Here is a 19,497-nt window from a genome sequence, read left to right on the forward strand (position 1 = left end):
GTCAGCGCGAGAAAGCACATTAGGCATGCACACTGAACTCTGAGGTGTTGTTTACCTCACACCCTCGACCGGCCGGCCGGCCAGCCCTCTGCCTCATCTAACCTCTTGAAACCGGTTTTCCCTCCAGGCCGCTGTCCTTCAAATGTCACAGCAAGAGCGTGGAGGTATATGTGCGTGATGAGTGGAAGATGTGTTTGCATCTTCGTCTCTGAGGTTTTCCCAAGAAATGCCCAGCCATCTGACATTTTGGGGGCTTTTCCTCTGGTTTCCTTCTGTCTCAAAAGATTGTCCTCATAAGATACTTTCCTGCTGCACAAGCTCCAGTGGTGAGGATTTGATTACCTTCCCATGGCAACTAGAAGATTGGCTGAGACATGTAGCCTACTTGGATTTTTTTCAAAAAAGCAATTTGACTTGAAAATAATCTGGCTGTGCCCCCAGTAACAACCTTTGTTCTGCTAGCATCAATATCTTAGAGCTGGAAAGGGGAGACCTCAGGCTAATAAAGCTTGGCTAAACTCTTCTAGAGATAAAAATGGAGAAATACTTTTCCAATGAATCAGTCAAATGTAGCACGTCTGCATGGTAGAAAATTCTTTACGGTGAGGAGAAGAGGTATTTGTGAAGTCTCAGACAAATAAAAAAATTTATTTCCATATTTACATATGCAAATCAACAAAAGAAAGTCCTCAAAAAAGTTCTAAAGATGTATTTTTTGTTGAGTACAAAAAGAGACGAAACACAAAACATTAAATATTTTATCCCTATGACACGACTAAAAACAACTTTCCATAGCCTTTACTTGGTAGCAGATTTAGTATAAAAACTACATTTTTAGAATAAAAACAAATCTCATCATGTTATTTAAAAATTTGGCTCACAAAGTGAAAATAAATTGGTCCACGTCATTAAATTAAACGAGGTCAAATCAAGTCACTTCATTTGTACATAGCTAAAAGAAAAGTTTCCCTAAAGTGCTTCACACAATTAAAAGCCTAAGAATGTAATAACAGAACAAAAACAAAGACTTAAGATCCAAATCAGACAAAATCACATAGAAAAAAGGAGACATTTTCTGAAAGGACTCAAGAAACGAGCGAATTTGTAATATCAATCTACAACAGTTACCGGCACAAACAGATTGCAAATGGAGTGGGAGTCTGTTCCACGTTTGGGTCCACTTCACAAAAAGCACAACAAAATGTATGCCTCTAATGACTGGTTGGAGTAGAGAAGAAGCAGCTGGTCAGGTGACCTCGGAGCTCTTGGTGGGCAGTAAGGCTGTGGTACAGGCGTGTGCTTCCCCACGCAGGGTCCTAAAAACTACAAGTTACATTTCAAATTTGAATTCATGTCCATGATGTGAAATGCAGACTAATGTGAGAGGATACAAGGATTTCTATGTTTTTCTCACGTACACTTAAGGCTCTTTGGTTTTTAAGTTTGATTATGCAACTAAGAGGTATTCATTCCCAGAGTTGCGTTAGGGAAACTTGAGCGTCTTGGTACGATGTGACTTACAAGTGGCAAAGAGAACAACAATTCAAGCCATCCTTGTGGAAAGCCAAACAGAAAAGTAGTTGACGATTCTCTATTAAATCATACCAAGATAGTTAGAGACTCTAAATAAGATGCAAACTATTTGAGTGCCAAGCCAAATACCCCCACGCAGCGCTCCCGATGAGCCGAGATCTACAATATCAAATGCGGCTCTGAGATCCTACGGCATCAAAAACCGTAGAGTTCTTGATATCCAGAGACCGCAGTTAATCTTTCCATCACATTTACTCAGCCAGCCAAATTGAGCTCCCATTGTAAATAATTAAAGACTCCCACAAAGTTGGTTAATATCAAAAGGAACGCATGAAATTAACTGGAAATTGGTTTGTGTTGCTTCTCTTCTTCTTCTTTGCGCGAGTTTAAAATGTTTTGTCGTGTCAAGATTTTGATGTCTGCATTTCTTATGCAGAAAACCTTCAGCTGCCGACAACTGATATTGGACCAACGCACCAAAAGAGCTCCGTGATATTATTGTGCGGTCTTTAATCTTTTTCAGTAGTTTAATGCGGGAGATAAAATTCAGCGTCGGCCGATTAATGAGCAACGTGAGCAGGCAGTATACGACCTGATGTCTTAAGCAAGTAGCATTGACTCTAAAGCTGATAGACTGGGCAGCTGTGGTTGAACTATATCATCCATGGGGAGCAGAAAATGCTGAGGGTCAGTGAACAGGGTGGGAATTTCTACAGAGAAGTGTTGCTGTGATTTTTTTATTTTTTTTCCCCACACTCCTATGGCTGAAAATGAAGATAAATGGCTGCCATTCTGTTCCTTAATGCAGAAAGGAGGGGCTATTATTGTGAAAATGCAGCTTCTAGATGCACTTCTCCAACTTTTTCTATTGTTTTTTTTTTTTTGTTTGTTTGTTTCTTTTATTATTATTATTCAATTATATCAGCCTGCCCAGCATTTACCCAACCTACACACCTGAGATCCGCGCACAAATCAAGGCCGTGCATGGAAAACCAGCCCCTGTCAGCTGTCAAGGCTAAAGTGTCCAGGGAGTTGTCCAGACCCGCTGATCCTATCTCAGGCTCCGGGAAGAGAGCCAGAAAAGGCAGGTCGAAAGGGCTGCACAACAAAAAAAAAAAAAAAAAGAAAAAAAAAAAAAAGAAAGAATGGCTTGCCAATAAAAGAAGAGGGTTGCATAAATCAAGCTAAATAGCTTTTCAATCACGAAACGACACTTAAATTCAGTGTAGGCAAATGATATGATTTTATTTGTGCTATTTCCGCTCTTTTGCTCCGTGTTCTCGCCCTCATCTCCGTGGCTTCAAAAGACGAATGAAGGTGCTGCAATCTCTTCATTGCTCCCAATCTGCTCTAAATTTAAATAAGCAGCTCTCTGGCCTTCATGAACTCTGGCCCAATTTGCATCAGTGCCTGTGTGAGTTTATTTCCCCCCCGCATATCCTCCCCTCTCCCGCCGCCATCCTCGTTTTCTCCTTCACTCACACTAACAAAAGAGATCCAATCGCTCATTGCACCTGATTCTCAGAGGAAAGGTGCCTGTCAGCACTAATGGCTGAAGCTTGTCCCCTAACAGGCTGCGTTCCCCCACCCGTTCTCACTCTCGTTTTCTCTGTTTCTTTTTTTTTTTTTTTTTTTTTAGCCTGAGGCAGCTGGGAAAGAGACGCAGTGACATGTCGAAGCCGGGGGACTTGGAGCAGCACTGACACTGCTGCTTTCAACGTGATTGACTTGTTTTCTAAACACCTGGTCTGGTGTTGTGTAAGAGAATAGAGACAAATATCATAGTTACAACGCCGAGCAACCGGTTTGTGCTTTGAAAGATTTATCTGAAGCAAGCGGTTCTGTCGTACCCAATGACAGGAGCCTCTATTGCAACAGCTAGACTTAAAAATAAATAAATAAATAAATAAAAAAAGCTTAGCTTCCATCTCTCGGGCTTTGTTTGACTTTAAGACGCTCCACTTTTCCTTTACATGAAAACCAATTTCAAGGTTGAGAAAGCTGAGAATTTGGGAGGTATTTCCATTTTACTTTCAGCGTTGAGGAGCTGAGGGCTGCAGAAAAGGTGCTAAACATTATGTACTTTTAAATAAACAAAATGTACAGTGCAATTCTTTTGGAGCGATTTAATCAATGGGGAACGAGTGTTTTGGTATTTTAACAAACGGATAACCTTGAAAACACACAACAATTAAAAGCAAACATGCTATTCCCATTCTGTGATACAAAGTTGATTGGTACAACTCTGACTGCATTTTCTAAATATATATATATAAAAAGGACTAAAACCTGTTTACTGAAATATTGTCTTTCTACCACAGATTATTCCGGTAGAAGTCAGTATCACAATCCACAGCAACCAGACTTTCAGACCGGTTGGGTCACTCCTCCAAAACAATATTGCTTGTTGGTAAAAAAAGAAAAAAAGAAGTGAGCTGTTATTTCTTATCTAAATCTGGGAGTTTGACTCAATTTAGGCGTACATCATCCTGATTTACTCTCACAATCTCACTCTCGGTAAACTCTTAAAAGGTTGCAGAAAATGAACTGGTATTTCCAGAAGTCACAGTGAGCACAAAATGTTCCCAAGGTAGGTACAAATTGATGCATTGTTCTGTATTAAAACAGTCCTGCCACTGACTGAAGGAACCAGTCAATGAAGTCGCATCGTCTGTGTTTTGGAAAGAAGCGGCGCGTCTGCGTTAACCACCTGCGTCAGTCGCTGAAGGTTTCAAATCAGCAGCAGCCATCTTCTTATTTCCTTTGATTAAGGGTTTTCTTTTATCTTAAATGTAACATTGAAATATTTTTTTTTCTTTATGGGGATTCTCAGAGTACTTTGTAGGAAGATCTTAGTTTTCGTTTATAAAAGGTTCATGCATCCACAGAAGCAATTTGATCAACTTTTATATGTGCTGTTAGTTTATCCAATACATTGCTGTAATTGGATCCTTTTTGTTGGTCCCTCAAATTTATATGAACTCACTGAACATTACTGAGACTCGGGTGATGCACAAATGGGAAGATCTTGGTTTTAGCTTTGGATATTAAGTATTCTGATTAACCAATCATTCATAGGACGACAAAAATGTATTACTTAGTACATATTCTACATTTTTGTATATAAAATATACATTTCAATGAACGTGCGCCATGTGGTAAAAAAGAGAGAAAACACAGATAGATATTTTTTTTATTTATTTATTTTTACCAATATGTCAGTGTTGCCAGGTTTTTCAAACAGTAAAGCATTTATGACTGAACCTGTTGGGTCCTAAAGGAAATTCCTTTATCACAGATGGCTGTTAATGATAAGACATGCTGGCTTTAGCCTCTGATGCATGCTGTGCTACGAGTTTATTGAGAACGATAATAAAACTGCGAACATCGGCTTGAAGTCAGACATGCTGGAATTTGCGTGATGCATGACACAAGGTTGCAACGAAGGACAAACCGGGGAGACACTCATGAATTTCAAATCCTCTGAGTTGGTCTGAATATGTTATAAACACACAGTGGCCCTTGCCATGCGCCTAAAATTTTGATCAGAGCTGCATGCTAGAATCAAGACCCACACAGAATACCCATGAAGACATTTATAAAGCAACATAAACATATGCAATTTAATAGGAAACCTCAACTTTTGCCCCCTGTATCTAAAGAAGCGGTGTTGCCCATTTCCAGTCTAACAGTTAAGGCTTTAACTTCACTGTCACACCGTGTTTATTTCTAATAAGTTGGTCATTGCATTACTGAATAAATAGCATATTCTTGGGCTCCATCTCGGAGCTTCAGTCCCCCAGCCAAGTTTCCTGCCCACTCAGCTCCTTCAGACTAGCAGCAGCAGCAATTAGTAAACACCTGGTGGAACTGCACGTCTGCTGAGTTTATCATACGAACCACAACACTCCAATGATGCTGTAAACTGCATCATTGGAGAGCATGCAGCAGCATTGTTGCAATATGCTGAAAGTGGAGTCTTGGAAAGGATAGGATGTTCTTAAAGGGACAGTGGACAATTTCAAAGGTTCATACACAGCCATGACGCAAAGTCAAATTTCATTTAAGTTGTTTTTGATTTATGCAACATTTTCATAACAGAAGGCACCATATTGATTGTGCTATAGTTGTTATGTGCTATTGCTGTGTTCTGGAAAATATACAATACCTCCCCTTTAATATGAAGTCCAGGTTTTATTCATTTTGTCCCTGTGAGCCAAATTATGCTCACTATGGAAACAGCAGATCTCTCCTCACCGTTTTCTTCACAACGAGCTTTGCTGATATTTTTTTTTTCCTGCTGCTGCTCATAATCTGACCCTTCGTTTTCTTTATCTGTTGTACGACTACATCCCTGTGGGCGTGTGCAGCCAATGCGGTAACAAATGTCTAGGTGGCACACAGACTCTGCAATGTACACGGCCACTGGTGCCCACAGAGCTGACTGGGAGGTATGAATTAGGCATCACATGCATTTGATGCGTCATGCTGAATTACACAGAGACAACAAACATTACCGGACTTCAGGTGTGAGTGATTCCACCAGAGAAGTGGGAGTTCTCAAAAACAGAACAATGCCGATTGGACTGCAGGTTCAGCGGGTGGTGGCCATGTGCCTCTGCTGTGAGTTTCTATACTGGAAATTAATAGAGCTGTATATTTTTTTTCTTGCACATTGCCTTTGTGTTATGCCTCACAAGAGCTGTGTAAAGACCTACTGTATTGCGACACTGTAGTTGATCACCTCCCCCTGTCAAGTAACTGAACGTGTTGTGTGTGTGTGTGTGTGTGTGTGTGTGTGTGTGTGTGCGTGTGTGTGTGTGTGTGTGCGTGTGTGTGTGTGTGTGGGGGTGAGTGTGTGTGTGTGTGTGTGTGTGTGTGTGTTCCCCTCCCAAAACTCCTTCTTACAAGTCTTTATCTGCCTTCCCTGTCACTTCATGTATCACTGCAATTAGTCGCTCTGCTGAGCAGGCGGGTCCTCACTGAGAGAGCATTCCTCCTCGATTAGAGAGCTTGTTTCCCATGGTTATTTTACAGTTTTCTGCACACGAGCGTGTTCGAGTGTGTTTGTGAGGTAGCCTTAAAGCAATCTTTACCGAAAGTGAGATTTTTTATTTTTTTTTAGGAACCTGCTGATTGTCAAGTCTTCTTGTCTCGTGTAAAAGCTTGGATCAAGAGCCCGCCTGCCTCCTTTTGTAGCCAATGCCGCAATTTATCCTCATCGTCTCTAGGTCTCTGTTCACAGAAAGCAGCGGTATCGCTGACAGACAGAGGCGGCCGGGAGACTAAGAGAAAGACAGGCAGCAGAGACGGGTAGACAGTGCTGCAGACAGGACAAAACGCAGGTGGAAAAAGATGAATGAGCTTGAATGCAACTGAGAATGCACAGGTAAAAAAAAGAGGTGCCAGAACGTTTAAGGAAGCATCTTTAAAACAAAGTAAAGACGAATGTGCCATTATGCTATACCGCAATCTTTAAAAGGAGAATAAGAAAAAGGCTTTTTCGTATCTGAACATATGCTGTGTATCCACAGGAGCTCGGGAGGCGAAACCAAAGCCAACACAGGATCCATCCACCTTGGAGAAACATTTTGGCATGCATGCTTTTTAAAAAGGAGAGTGAGGCGACACGGAGAGTCTCGAAACGGGATAGAGAAAAGAGAAGCAGAAAAAGCTTCTTTTTTTTTTCATTCTCAAAAATAAAATAGTGAATCGTGAACAGCCAGTGTTCGATCAAAACCAATAGTGTAGTATGTAAATCAGATCACTGAATTTTTTGAAAAAATAATCTGCAAAGATTCCTGATTTCTTGTTGTTCCTCAGACTCAGCATAAATACACTTTAAACTCTATGTTACTTTGATACTGCAGAAACTTGAAAGCCTCTAATAAATACTAAGAAATCATTACACGCAGAAGTACTCACATTTAACCTTCTGCTGAAAGCAAATAACCAGAATGTCTCAGTGGTATTTATGAGCAGGGAGGAAACGGTTACAGCAAGCATAACCCGCTGAATTATTTATATCAGAGGTTAACCTCTGCTTCACGACACAGTGGAGTCATTAGTGAACTTTTCCATGGATGTTTTAAAGTTTCAAATGAGATTCAAGATTCTTACACTTTTCTTCCACTATTTCTACTATTTTTCCTTCTAGAAGAAATTTCGACTTAAGCAGATGAATGCCAAAAAAAGTCAATGAGGAAAAAAAAACGTATAACACATAAAAATAAAAAAAGAGTGTGAAATAAAGATGGGATTCTGTTGAAGGTTCAGAATGTGACTCAAAATTTACACGATGATGACAATTACATCATAATTAACGAGAGTGTTGCCTTTTCGCATTCCGAAATATACACGATATATTTAGTTTTATTTTTAAATATAAAACCAAATTAAATTGAATTGCTTAAATCATGCACTTTAAAATTTGAATCCTCAGAAATATGCATAAACAGAGAAGAAATTGTGTGATCTTTGCATCAAACATGAATGATCAGGTAATTATAAAGAAAAAAAAAGCCATAATAATGCTTTGCTCTTGACCCTGTTCAAAACTTACTAGCGATGCTGGACTAGTGCTACTGTATTCTGCACAACACTGTAAGTGAGGTAACATCCGGTGCTTCTAGGAAATGACCACTTGACAGGCATCTGCACTAAGAGCTCTTGAGCATTTTCGAACATCACAGGCCCTGGTGAGCTCCAGATCCTGAAGGCTGGAGAAAGGAAACATACAAATTGTTCCTACGTCAACAGCACCTAAAACGACCGGCTGCTTGACTGTGGGTGGACAGCCACTTTCTAACTCCATGACCTGCAGAGTGAAAACTTCATTTCTGCTGTGGCTGGCAAGACCACAAAAAAAGTTTTGCAAACATTTGGCCACTTGACATGATGAGTTTTGTACATCAGTCGACCTTTCCTGTGCTATAATGCACTGTAAGCACATTTGCAAACCAAATTTTATCTCCTCTCTTTGCAACGCTTGCTGTTGTTTCTTACGTTTCTATGCGTGTTGGGGAGTTTCACGTGTTGCGCATTTCGGAGAGCGTGCTGTCTGCTTCACTCTTTTGCAAAAACTATTCAATCATCCCTCCTTAATGTTTTAATTTATGTGTTCCAGTCGCTTCATGGCCACAGGTGTAAAAAAAAAAAAAAAAACTACAGTGAATTCTAATGTAGCATCATAATAAGATGCTGCCTCTGCAATAAGTCACATAGTAAATGTTCCTCCCCCTCTAAATACTCTACAGTCAGCCATTAGTGGTGTCACAGCAAATTGGAACCGATTGGGATCGACAGCAACTCAACTATGAATTGGTAGACTGCACTGACGTGTGCGGTGTGCCGAAGTTGTCAACTTTCTGCAGAGTGAATGACTGTAGAAAATTCAAACTTTATGTGCCCTTCAGTCTAGCTCAAGGCCATTTGTAGACAGATTCATGGAAAGGATTTCCATAAACGAGCAGGCGAATCAAAGCCTTGCTCAGTGTTTCTTGTCCCTGGTCCTCAAGGCATACTGGGCCTGCATGGCTTCGATGTTTTCCTGCTGCAACACACCTGATTCGGATGATTGAAGTTCAGCAAAAGTCATCAATCAAAATCAGGCGTGCTGGAGCAGGGAAACATACAAAACATGCAGGGCAGTGTGCCTTCAGGACCAGGGTCGAGAAACACTGACTTACATCAGCAAATGCTGTGAAAAACATTCGACACAGTGGCGAAAAGCATGTCAGAAATGGACTCTAGAGCAGTAGAAAGTTGATGTTTCATCAAACTTACTGCGCACGCTGAACCAAAGAACGAGATAAATACTTAGTTTGCTGGAAATCGATGTGGATTTGATTTCATGAAGTTATTTCTACAGTTTTGCAGTCATTGCTTTACTTATCTAGAATAAAATTAAGTTGATGCAAAACTTGTCAAACAATGCACAATAAATAACATAAAATTTTGGCATGTCTAACAGCAAGGTTATAAGTTGCAGAAAATATAAACCAAATGCATGAGTAAGACCATCATGGACTGTAAAACAAAAATGGCTAAAAAAAAAAAAAAAATCATCTACAACATCTAAAACTCATTTATCCATTGTGTTACAGCAACTGCTGCAGAAAAAAAAATCTAACACAACCACAAATGTATCTGTGTTGTAAACAGAATACAAAACCTACTTTACTCTTATTTGAATTCATTTGGGTCCAAATAAAATCCAATTTGGCCTTTCAGGCGGGCTCAATCTTATTTAGGCATGGCGGTGTGACAGATCATTTTCAGGATGTCTGCTTTATTAGTCGCGTGGTCCCAGCAGACTCCGTAGGCTAATTTGCTTGCTTTATTAGTTTTACAAGAGCTGGCAAAATGTAGCGTGACCCTGCGCGGCTCTCTCCAGGGGGATGCATCTAGTTGCAGATACATTGTACTTGCAAGCTCCTATTTTGTGGCAGATGCTCGCCCTCCCGCACATATGGTACTAAGTCAGCTGAGAAAAAAGGCTAAAATAAATGTCCATTTCTGTTTGCTACCATGTATGCTTGGGGTGGGGTGGGGGGAGGATGCAAATCACAAGCTGGCTTGGGCCACGCAGCAGCATTGCTCAGCAACACTTTGCATCAGTATGTTGTTTAAAGTTTTATGTTAAAAGGCAGCATATGTTATAAGCATTTTAGTAGTAGCTTGGGAGAGAGTAGATTATTGGCAGTAGTTGGGAACTGTGCAAAAGCCTTAAGTCAAGGCTCGTTAAATATTTTATGTGCCCAAGCTGCTTCTTTTAATCTTTTAAACTGGTCCTGATTAATGCCTCTTTAGATTTTCAGAAAGTATTTAAGTTGTTTTCTTTGAAAGTTAAAGAAGCATTTTATATCATGCACTTCTGCCTTACTTTATTCACATGACTTTGTGTTTTCTTTGAGTCTGAACTGTTAAAGCATAGGTTGAAACCAGATATTTATAAACACTAGATAAAAAAGTTTACCTTTCCATCTGTCTGACATTAAATCAGATTAAACCTTTGCTGTTTTAGATGAGTCCAGACCAAGATTAGTTTTTATGCTGATCTGTAAGAATAATATAAATACATGACATATTTACTTTTAAAATAATTATTTTAAAGAAACTGGGTGAGTTGGCTCAAACGTTTTGTTTTAAACCAACTCATTTGCTAGTTCTAGCATCTAGAACATGCTAAAACTAGCATGTGTGCTAGTTCTAGACTAGCACTCACGTGCTAGATCTAATGTAATTCAGTCAAGTTTTTTTGACTGCCTAGCTTAGATTGTTTTTCCTCTCATCTGACCAGCTTCCTCCTTTTTCCTTCAAATGTTACAATGGTCACTATGGCCAAACACATCAGAGCCAGACTTTCAGTATCATCAGACCACCGGACATGCTCCCAAAAATGATAGTCTCTATCTTTGTTTACATATGCAACTGTCTGCTGAGAGTCGAGTCTTTCTAAAATTTCCCAAATACTTTCATAGCATTCAGTTTAGACATTGCCATGTTTGGTTAAGTTCTTGTTGACACTTTTTCTTGAATATCCTCATAATTCAGCAATCCACTTTACTCTTAACAGTATTCAGCAAGTCTCAGTTTTCTTTACATAATATCTGAGTGTTACTTCTTGTGTGGGTTAAACTGCACTACAGTAACCCCGTAGCGGACAGGTTTTTTTTTTTTTTTTTTTTAGGCACCCAGGATTTACCTGAGACAAGTGAAGCAACCATTTCCACTAAACAGAGGAATGCAAGCGCTCAAGGAGAAGCAAAAGAAAACAAAAAACTCTGGTAATAATTCTAAGTTATTTCTTTCCACTTTAAGCATGGCTGAGCCTCACAATCATCTCAATTGCTTTAATGAAAAATTGAACTAGAAGAGACCTGCAATGCATAGAAAAATCAAATGCAATCATACTCTGGTACTCTGGAAAATAACTCGTTTTTTTCTTAGTTGTTTTTTTTTTTTTTTTTGCATTTAACAAAGAAACGTAGTGAATCACTCGCAGCAGCAGCAGCAGCTGATTCAAACCATGTCGAATGAATCTGCGTAGCATTATATGTGTTCAATTTTGCAATTGGTTTCAAATCTGAGGTGTGTCCAAAAAGAACCAGCTTAACTAGAAGAAATTATGTGAGACCAATCAGTGCAGAGAACATAATAATAACACAACTCATTGTCTCAGAACAGCGATTAGCTTGGTTTTTCATTAGGCTTAGAGCACATTTATGCCAAGGTCCAAGTAATGTTTTAATGCAAAATAGGTGGGTTATAAAGATCAAAATTTACAATTTTCCCCTAAAGTTGCCTGTGGAAAGTGCTGAGCAATTACAGCTTAATATGCAAGTGCAAGTCTGGCATGCATGTTTGTCTCTGTGTGCATTTGCTTTCTAGAGGAGACCAGGTCCTGCAGGTTGTGAGGTGAGAGTCAGGTGTTTGCCGAATTTTCCATTTCAGTGCACATCAGTGCAAATGTCAGTACACATCGACTTCAGTCTCCCAGAACGCAATGGGAAAAAAATTAAATACACGCCTGCACCCGACTGACTTGCAGCCTAGCGGCTACCATCTACGGACACAAGTAATACGTTTTGTAAATACATCTCAACAACCCTTGTTTATTTAGCTGTACACCAGTTGCATAAAAACCGTAGAACCTTGTGAGGCAGCAAGAAAACCAGCTGACGACAAAACAGGGATGTAGTGCCTGAACTCCGCTTTGCCACCACCTGCCTGCTCTTCTTTGTTCCTCTCCTTCTCTGTCATCCTCTACATTACCGCTGTGGTGTCACTAGCAGGGGCAGCAGGAAGAGGGCAGAGTAAATCAGCCGGGAGGAGGTCGGCCTCGCTCAGCGGCCAGCATCGGTAATATCCTTGCAGGGAACGAGTCTCGTACTGATTTGCATGATTAAACAGCATCCGCCAGACAGCCAGGGTTTCATTACTCATCATGGACACACAGAGGATGATTAGAGGAAAATAAGCGGAGCTCCACGCACACACACACGAGCGCAGATGTAAACACTGACGTGCAGAGACACCAAAATACTGTATATTCACAGTAATGCCATATGACAGCATTTGCAGCTGAGCAGGAGCAAAGATGAAACCTCACATACCCACACGCATTGTCCTACCAGTTTGAAGCCCTTACGCTTAAGGACGATTAAATCTTAGAGCAATTAGGAAGCTACGTCTCTGATAGACAATTTGCACAACATCCTGGCTCGTCAAACTTGTTTGTATAATCTCGCTATTGTGCACAGGGCATCAGTAACCAGGTACGTGACTGATCTCTGTTCCAGGTAAGACAGGGAATCAATAGGGAGCCTCTGAAACCCTCAATCGATGAAAGGCCAAAGGACTCAGAATACAGAGGTCGCCCTCCAGCATCCCTCCATTATTTCACGTCATGAGGGCAGTGCAGCAAACTTGTCAAATATGTCATTTTGTCAGGAAGATAATTTGATTGTGACATCTGTCAAGATATACACCAGTGATTATCCACTCCTTTCCTTGGTAAGTGTGAGCATTTTTCCTAACTGCCAGGACTGTCCGCCCTCCCCAAGCACTGCATAGATCAATAGGCGATATGCAAATGTGTCGCAGAGACAGCAAACAGTTTGTCAAGACTTACAAGCTCACAGGAAATAGATACTATATGCTTACTTTGAGCCAAACATGCAAGTGATTACAGTGTGTGCCAAAAGGCGGTGTCTGAAAGGCGAGGGTTAGTTGGAAAAAGATTAACGTTTTTTAAAGTGAGGTTCTGAGGAGTTGCTTCGTGCAGTCAGTATCTTGCCCTGTGTTGACAGCTGCTATCAAAATAATGTGTTTGAAAAAGCAATGAGAAGTTTGTGAGGAAGAGTCAAACTACCTAGGAACACTGGGTGAGAACGAAAGCAGGCTGATCCTGTCTTGCCACCTCAACTGTCACAAATTTTTGTGCTTCACAGAATGCGGGTTAAATCACCAAGCAGTTTCCAAATATCAAAATCCTTTCAAAACATTTCATCGACAGACGTTATGTTTCGTAAAGAAAAAAAAAATGAAAAGATCTTTTCTATTTGTTTTGCACGTCAGACATTAAAGTGGAACAGTTTTACCAACCCTGTCTCCAAATCCAATATGGCTCCTACTGATTTAATAAAATAATAATAATAATAATAATAATAAAATGTTTGGTTTGCAGTTTGCATGTCGTTAAATCTTTCACACACCCAAATCATGTCCACTATCTATTTAGTAACATTATCCTTTAGCATTTCCATTAATACAATAAACAGATGTGTGCTGATATTAGCTCATGCAGGTGGTGCTAACAGTGATTAGCCTCCTCGTTGATCATAACATCTAATTTGATCTCAATCCAAGGTCAAAGTTCAAGGTACAGGTGATTAGTGTTTCTCACGCTTAGCAAAGCATCTGATGGTATACCTTGTAAGTGTGTGTGTGCGTATGTGTGCGTGTGTTTGGAGTCTGTGGGAAAATGATTTGTTGGGTATATGATATGTTTTGTTCTTTAATTTATTTTATTAAATGGCTCAATATGTATTTTTTCGTCTACATTATGTACAACTATCAGTACATAACGGGGGACTAAAATCTGAGAATCTGTCTTAACTTTCTGCAAAACATTTTTTCTTTGTATGTTACGAACCTGATGCGTACTAGTAGGTGCCATATGTATAAAACAATGCTTGCAAGAAATGATACAAAGTATTCCATACTCTGGTCAGGAGTTCATCAAGTCAGACAACCTCCAAAAAAATAAAAAATAAAAATAAACCCTCATCCAGAAAGCCATTATGAGAGCCCTTCTAATGTACAAATAGACATTTCCGGTACATTCTGAGGTGTAGGAAAGTGTTAACATCACATCCTCAACTAGAGCTGCCCCCTTTGAAATCACCCCGTCACAGACTACGTTTCATCCTGCTTGTGTTTAAGCAGCCACCCCCTCTTTGAAGTCCGACACGAGGCTTTTATCTTGTTATCATGCTGTTTCATTGTATCCTCCCCTGCGTAATGCCATGCAGCGTCCCGAGAGGTACGACAAATACCCTCTCATCCATAATAAGAGAGTCTCCAATGAAGCCGGCGGGGGGAAAAAAAAGTGGAAGATAAAAATGTCTATTGTGTTACTGAAGTACATCAGAGAGGAGTTGACCATACACCGTAATGACAGGCCTAATTATTCGGATACATAATTCATGCGACAGTGTGCTGTGAACAAACGGGGGGATCAGGAAAGACTGCTGGCATCAGCGTTTCTCTCAGGAGAACATTCTGAAGAGTTTCTGAGTGAAACAAACATGCTGATTAGAGGCTGATTAACACTCCAGGTTGATTATGTGTAAAAGGTATTCTTAAAGAAGAGATTCGTAGAGAACTCCAAGCATCTACTGAACACAGAAATATAACACAAACTCAACGTCTTTGGTGCTTCTTGACTTTAGATTGTTGGGTTTCTCTGGAGTGAATGTCTGCGAAACAAACCCTTAAGGATTACACAATTTTCAGAAGCTCAACACTAAGAAGCATGACTAAGTTTAGCTCATTTCCGTGAAATGTTTAAACTTTATCCTCACACACCTTCACAGTTAATGCTTACATTTACTTAATTTAGTTTGCTCATCTCCCTTTAATTGGTTTGTGTTCAGATAAAAACAAAATAGTTTGGATTTGAATCTGGAAAATGCTTTACTGTGTGTTTCACCTCATTTCATTAGATACAATTTCATGCAACTGAGCTAGAATTATATGACAATGCAGTCAAATTCAGTAGATTGATTGAATTGATTGTTACTCAGTTTGCCAAAGTTGGGAAACAGATAAATCAGGGGAAGCAAGTTGATGTGATAAAAATAATAATAATAATAATAATAATAATAATAATAATAATAATAATAATAATAATAATAATAACTCTATTCAGTACATTCCAGAGGTGTATGAAAACGAAATAAGCATATAAGGCACAAATGTAACTTTTTATTGACTTCTCAGCTTTTTGCTCACAATATCTACAAAAATGAAGATATTCTCTTAGAATATTTTTTATATATATTTTTTTTTACCAACTACTCTTTCTACTCTTACTAAAAGACACATGCTTAACGGATAATTGAGAGACGATGTTTGGGATCTCAGAAAAGCAATCATGAAAAAAAAAGCTAACACAAGTTAAAACCTACTTAGAATTTTAAGAGCTAATGCGTCTCATGACATTTAAAGTTTAGCCTATGGGCATGCCATAGGCTAAACTTTTTGCAGTAATATTAGCAAACACACTTTGAATCATTAATTAAATGCTGCTCTTTACTCTGCTGAATATTTCATTAAAGCACAACTTTAGCAGCGTATAGGTGGAGAAACAGGAACCCCTGACACGAAGCAGCTGGAGGAAAAACTAAGCTGAACCCAAACACGTTCAGAATATTCACAATCTGTACATGTTAATCTGACAAGCAATCCTCAATGGAATGCAGATAATAATTTGTTGAATGTGACAATATGACTGGATGGTTTTTCTCTGAGAAAAAAAAAAATCGTGTCGTTATAAAACAAAATCTTTCTGGCAACAAAATTATTTCCAGGGGGAAAAAAAAAAAAAACATACAAAACCTAAAAGTAGAAAAAATATATGCACGTCACGTTATTTTAAATTTGACCAATATGAAAAAAAATAAAAAATAAAAAATCAGTTTGTCTTCATTGGGAAGGAAATCAAGCCAAAACACTAGCTAACCCTATTTAATCTTCTTTATGTAAGAAAACTTTAATTTTTTTGGATCAGAAACTATTTCAACTTTTGTGAAGAGCAAAAAGTGGGAACACAATTTTTCTTTGGCTGCAAGGTCAAAATCTTCCTCCGCTGCTAACACTGAATATAATTTAGAACAAGATTTATGCGTTTGAATTTACTCTAATATGTTTCCTCTACACATAAATAACCACAGGACTCTTTAGGCCCGTTGCAATTACTGAGATCAAGCACACTTCAATTCCGGTGTTAAATTAAGTAATTGGTGCAATGGAAATAAACTGGCAATGTAATAAAAAAAAATAAATGAACTGAAAGGTGATCATTCATGGCGATATTGGATGAAGAAATGGGATTCTAATAAAACCCTTTAAAATGAAGCCGTTGGACACGTTCGGCGGGTATTATCTGATGACTCAGCTATCCATTAGAGGGCAGCGTTCTATTTTCTTCACTGTATCTCATAAATCATATTTTATTGGTCATTGTATCGCTGCAGTTTCGGGCTTTCTCTCTGCACACTTGGACACGCCTCTAAGTTTTTTTTTTTACACTCTGCAAGACCATTGACTTTTGTGTTAGAAGTTAGGCAAGGTCAGCTGTGCCCAGCCCCATGGACACAAGGTTACATGTTGCGAAATGCTTTGCTACTTCTCCCTGTCTTAAAATATGTGTCTGTAACTGTGCTGTTTATGGGCTCTTAAGGTCAATAGCCCCCTTTTGTGGCGAAAGTGATTTCATCCACATACCACATGCTGCAATTTCCCCATAAAAAGCCTCAACCTAAAAGCTTTTATATTACTTGTCCCACCCCTTTGCCAACTTTATTTTCTGAAATCTGACGTAAATCAAAAATGCTCACCAGACACCCAGTGCATTATCCAATTTATGATGACGCGTCTAACACAAAAACAATAATAACAACAATACAATGTCGAGTTTCTGAAAACATTTCTTTCTTCCACTACTTTACACCATTCAATCCTCCTCCCCACTATTTCTGGTGGCGATTTCAGAGGATGAGCAGAGAGAACGAGTTTCAGTTCACACAGACAGGTTTTAAAGCTCAGCTGGGAGGCCTGAACTCTCAAAGTGACTGCATTCCTCTTCCAGAGCCAGAACTGCTAACACTGCAGGACACAAGATGGGGCCAAGCAAAACAGAGATAGTACAAAGGAGGAGATGGTCAGTAAGAGAGAGAGAGAGAGAGAGAGAGAGAGAGAGAGAGAGAGAGAGAGAGAGAGAGAGAGAGAGAGAAATAAAAAAAGACAGCTCGTTGATTCTGGCTTCATTCTTGAGGTGACGCCATCTGCTGAGACAACAGGTTCCACAACTTTCTGCAGCGGTGAAGTCACTGTCTATTATAATCCCTAAAGTTATTAAAATATCCAAGGTTCTTCCACGTCTGCTTAGAAAACAAAAAAAAAACAAAAAAAAAAACTTAACATCTCCCAGCTGTAGTTAACTTTGTATTGGGAGAAGTTTACTGTTAGGTTTTTCATTTTCATTCCTGTGGTGATTTGTAAAATGCATGTATTTTCATGCATTGGTCGCTCTTCCATAAAGCACAGATGTTTAAGACTTTAGTGAAAAGGACACGCCTATTTTCTGCTCTGCAGTTTTGTCATGTTTCCTTTGACATCTGTCACCTTAGAGATTAAAACCGTTTTTAGGTTGTATTCATTTGCGAATAGTGAGAAACAATTGGTGTTGAACATCTGATTTGGCAAAAGAGAAAAAAAAAAATTGGTCAAGCAGCTTTCGGGGCATGACACTTGAGTTCAGTTCAAATGGCAGAGAAATTATTCTGCCTCATCTCAACCTGAGTGGCAACTGACATGAGCTGTTAGCAAGTAAAACCGTTCTGGTTATTAATCAGACAGCGAGCTAAAAGTCCTGATGAGTTCCCTTCTCCTGAATAACCTCTGTGCTGCTCTCGTCTTTTAAACTTTGCTTGAGAGTCACTGCATTTCTCTGCAACATCACACTAGAGAATCCAAAGGCATTCTTCTTTGGTTGAGTTTTTTTTTTTTTTAGCATCCCATTAAACTCTCACTTTCCATGCTCTCTTTTCCTGTCACATTTTGGTTTCTCCTGCCTCCCCAGCTTACTATCTCCCTATTGTTTCTATCCTCTTCTTCTCTCTCTCTTTTTTTTTTTTTGTCCTGTAGCTGCAACTCTCACCCTGGGGAAATTCTGCTTTGCTAATGACATGTGCAGACTGGGTGTTGTAGAGCGGGACATTAATGTTGCCTGAGTGTGAGACTGCAGAAAGGAGTTGCTATCCTCAAAGGGTTTTTTTTTTTCTCAGTTCCAGTGTGAACATGCACAAAATAAAAGACAAGACATACACAAACACATTCCTTCTCTACACTTCTGAGGCTGATGCTACTGTCAGCTCGGTGAGGAATCTCAATTAAAAACAGGTACATAGCGCCCCCTACTGTTAAGTAATCGAAGAGCATAAAATTCACCTTACGTTTCTTAAATTTGAGATGCAAAACCTCATTGCAGCGCATCAAAACCTCCAAAATTCAGAATGCAATATTTAAAATTTAGCGCACACGTTATATTATGTGTAATACGTTTCATTAAGTGCCTGACCAAAAAAGGAGATGGGTGGGAAAATATATATATACCCATCTGCAGAAACTGTAAAAATACTTTAAATTGTCAGAACTAATGTTTCTCTAAACACTTTCTGTGAACAGCTTCAAACCTGCGTTACCAGGGGAGAACTGACCTCTGGGATTTATAAACAGGTATGCCAGAGCAACTGGAGCACACTGACATTCCTCTGGTTTTTTGCCTCAGAAACAGAGAATTTTCCATTATAGTCTGAAGACTGACGAAATGCCATAATGTTAATAAGGACCCAAAATGCTGACGGCATGCCTGTAGGTCAGTGATGCTTAAAAGTTTTTTTTTTTTTTATAGGAACTTCCTCTACAGCACGAGGGAGCATAAACTATTTAAGAATGTTGATGTATTACGATTCATGACTCCGAGTGTATGTCAAATATGCCCAATACGAGGATGAGCCATTCCAATAGCAGGACTGTGCCGAGCCATTCCAATAGCAGGACTGTGCCTCACAGAGGATAATGCCGTTTCTAGGGGTCGTCTGACCAGCTGCCTGGAGCCTCTAAAATCAAAGAGAAATTTCGCTTTCTTCAGTCTGTAGCACATCAGCATGTTTT

This window comes from Poecilia mexicana, unplaced genomic scaffold (genome assembly GCF_051168715.1).
Source record: "Poecilia mexicana isolate PSO_F unplaced genomic scaffold, ASM5116871v1 scaffold_8, whole genome shotgun sequence".
NCBI lineage: Eukaryota > Metazoa > Chordata > Actinopteri > Cyprinodontiformes > Poeciliidae > Poecilia > Poecilia mexicana.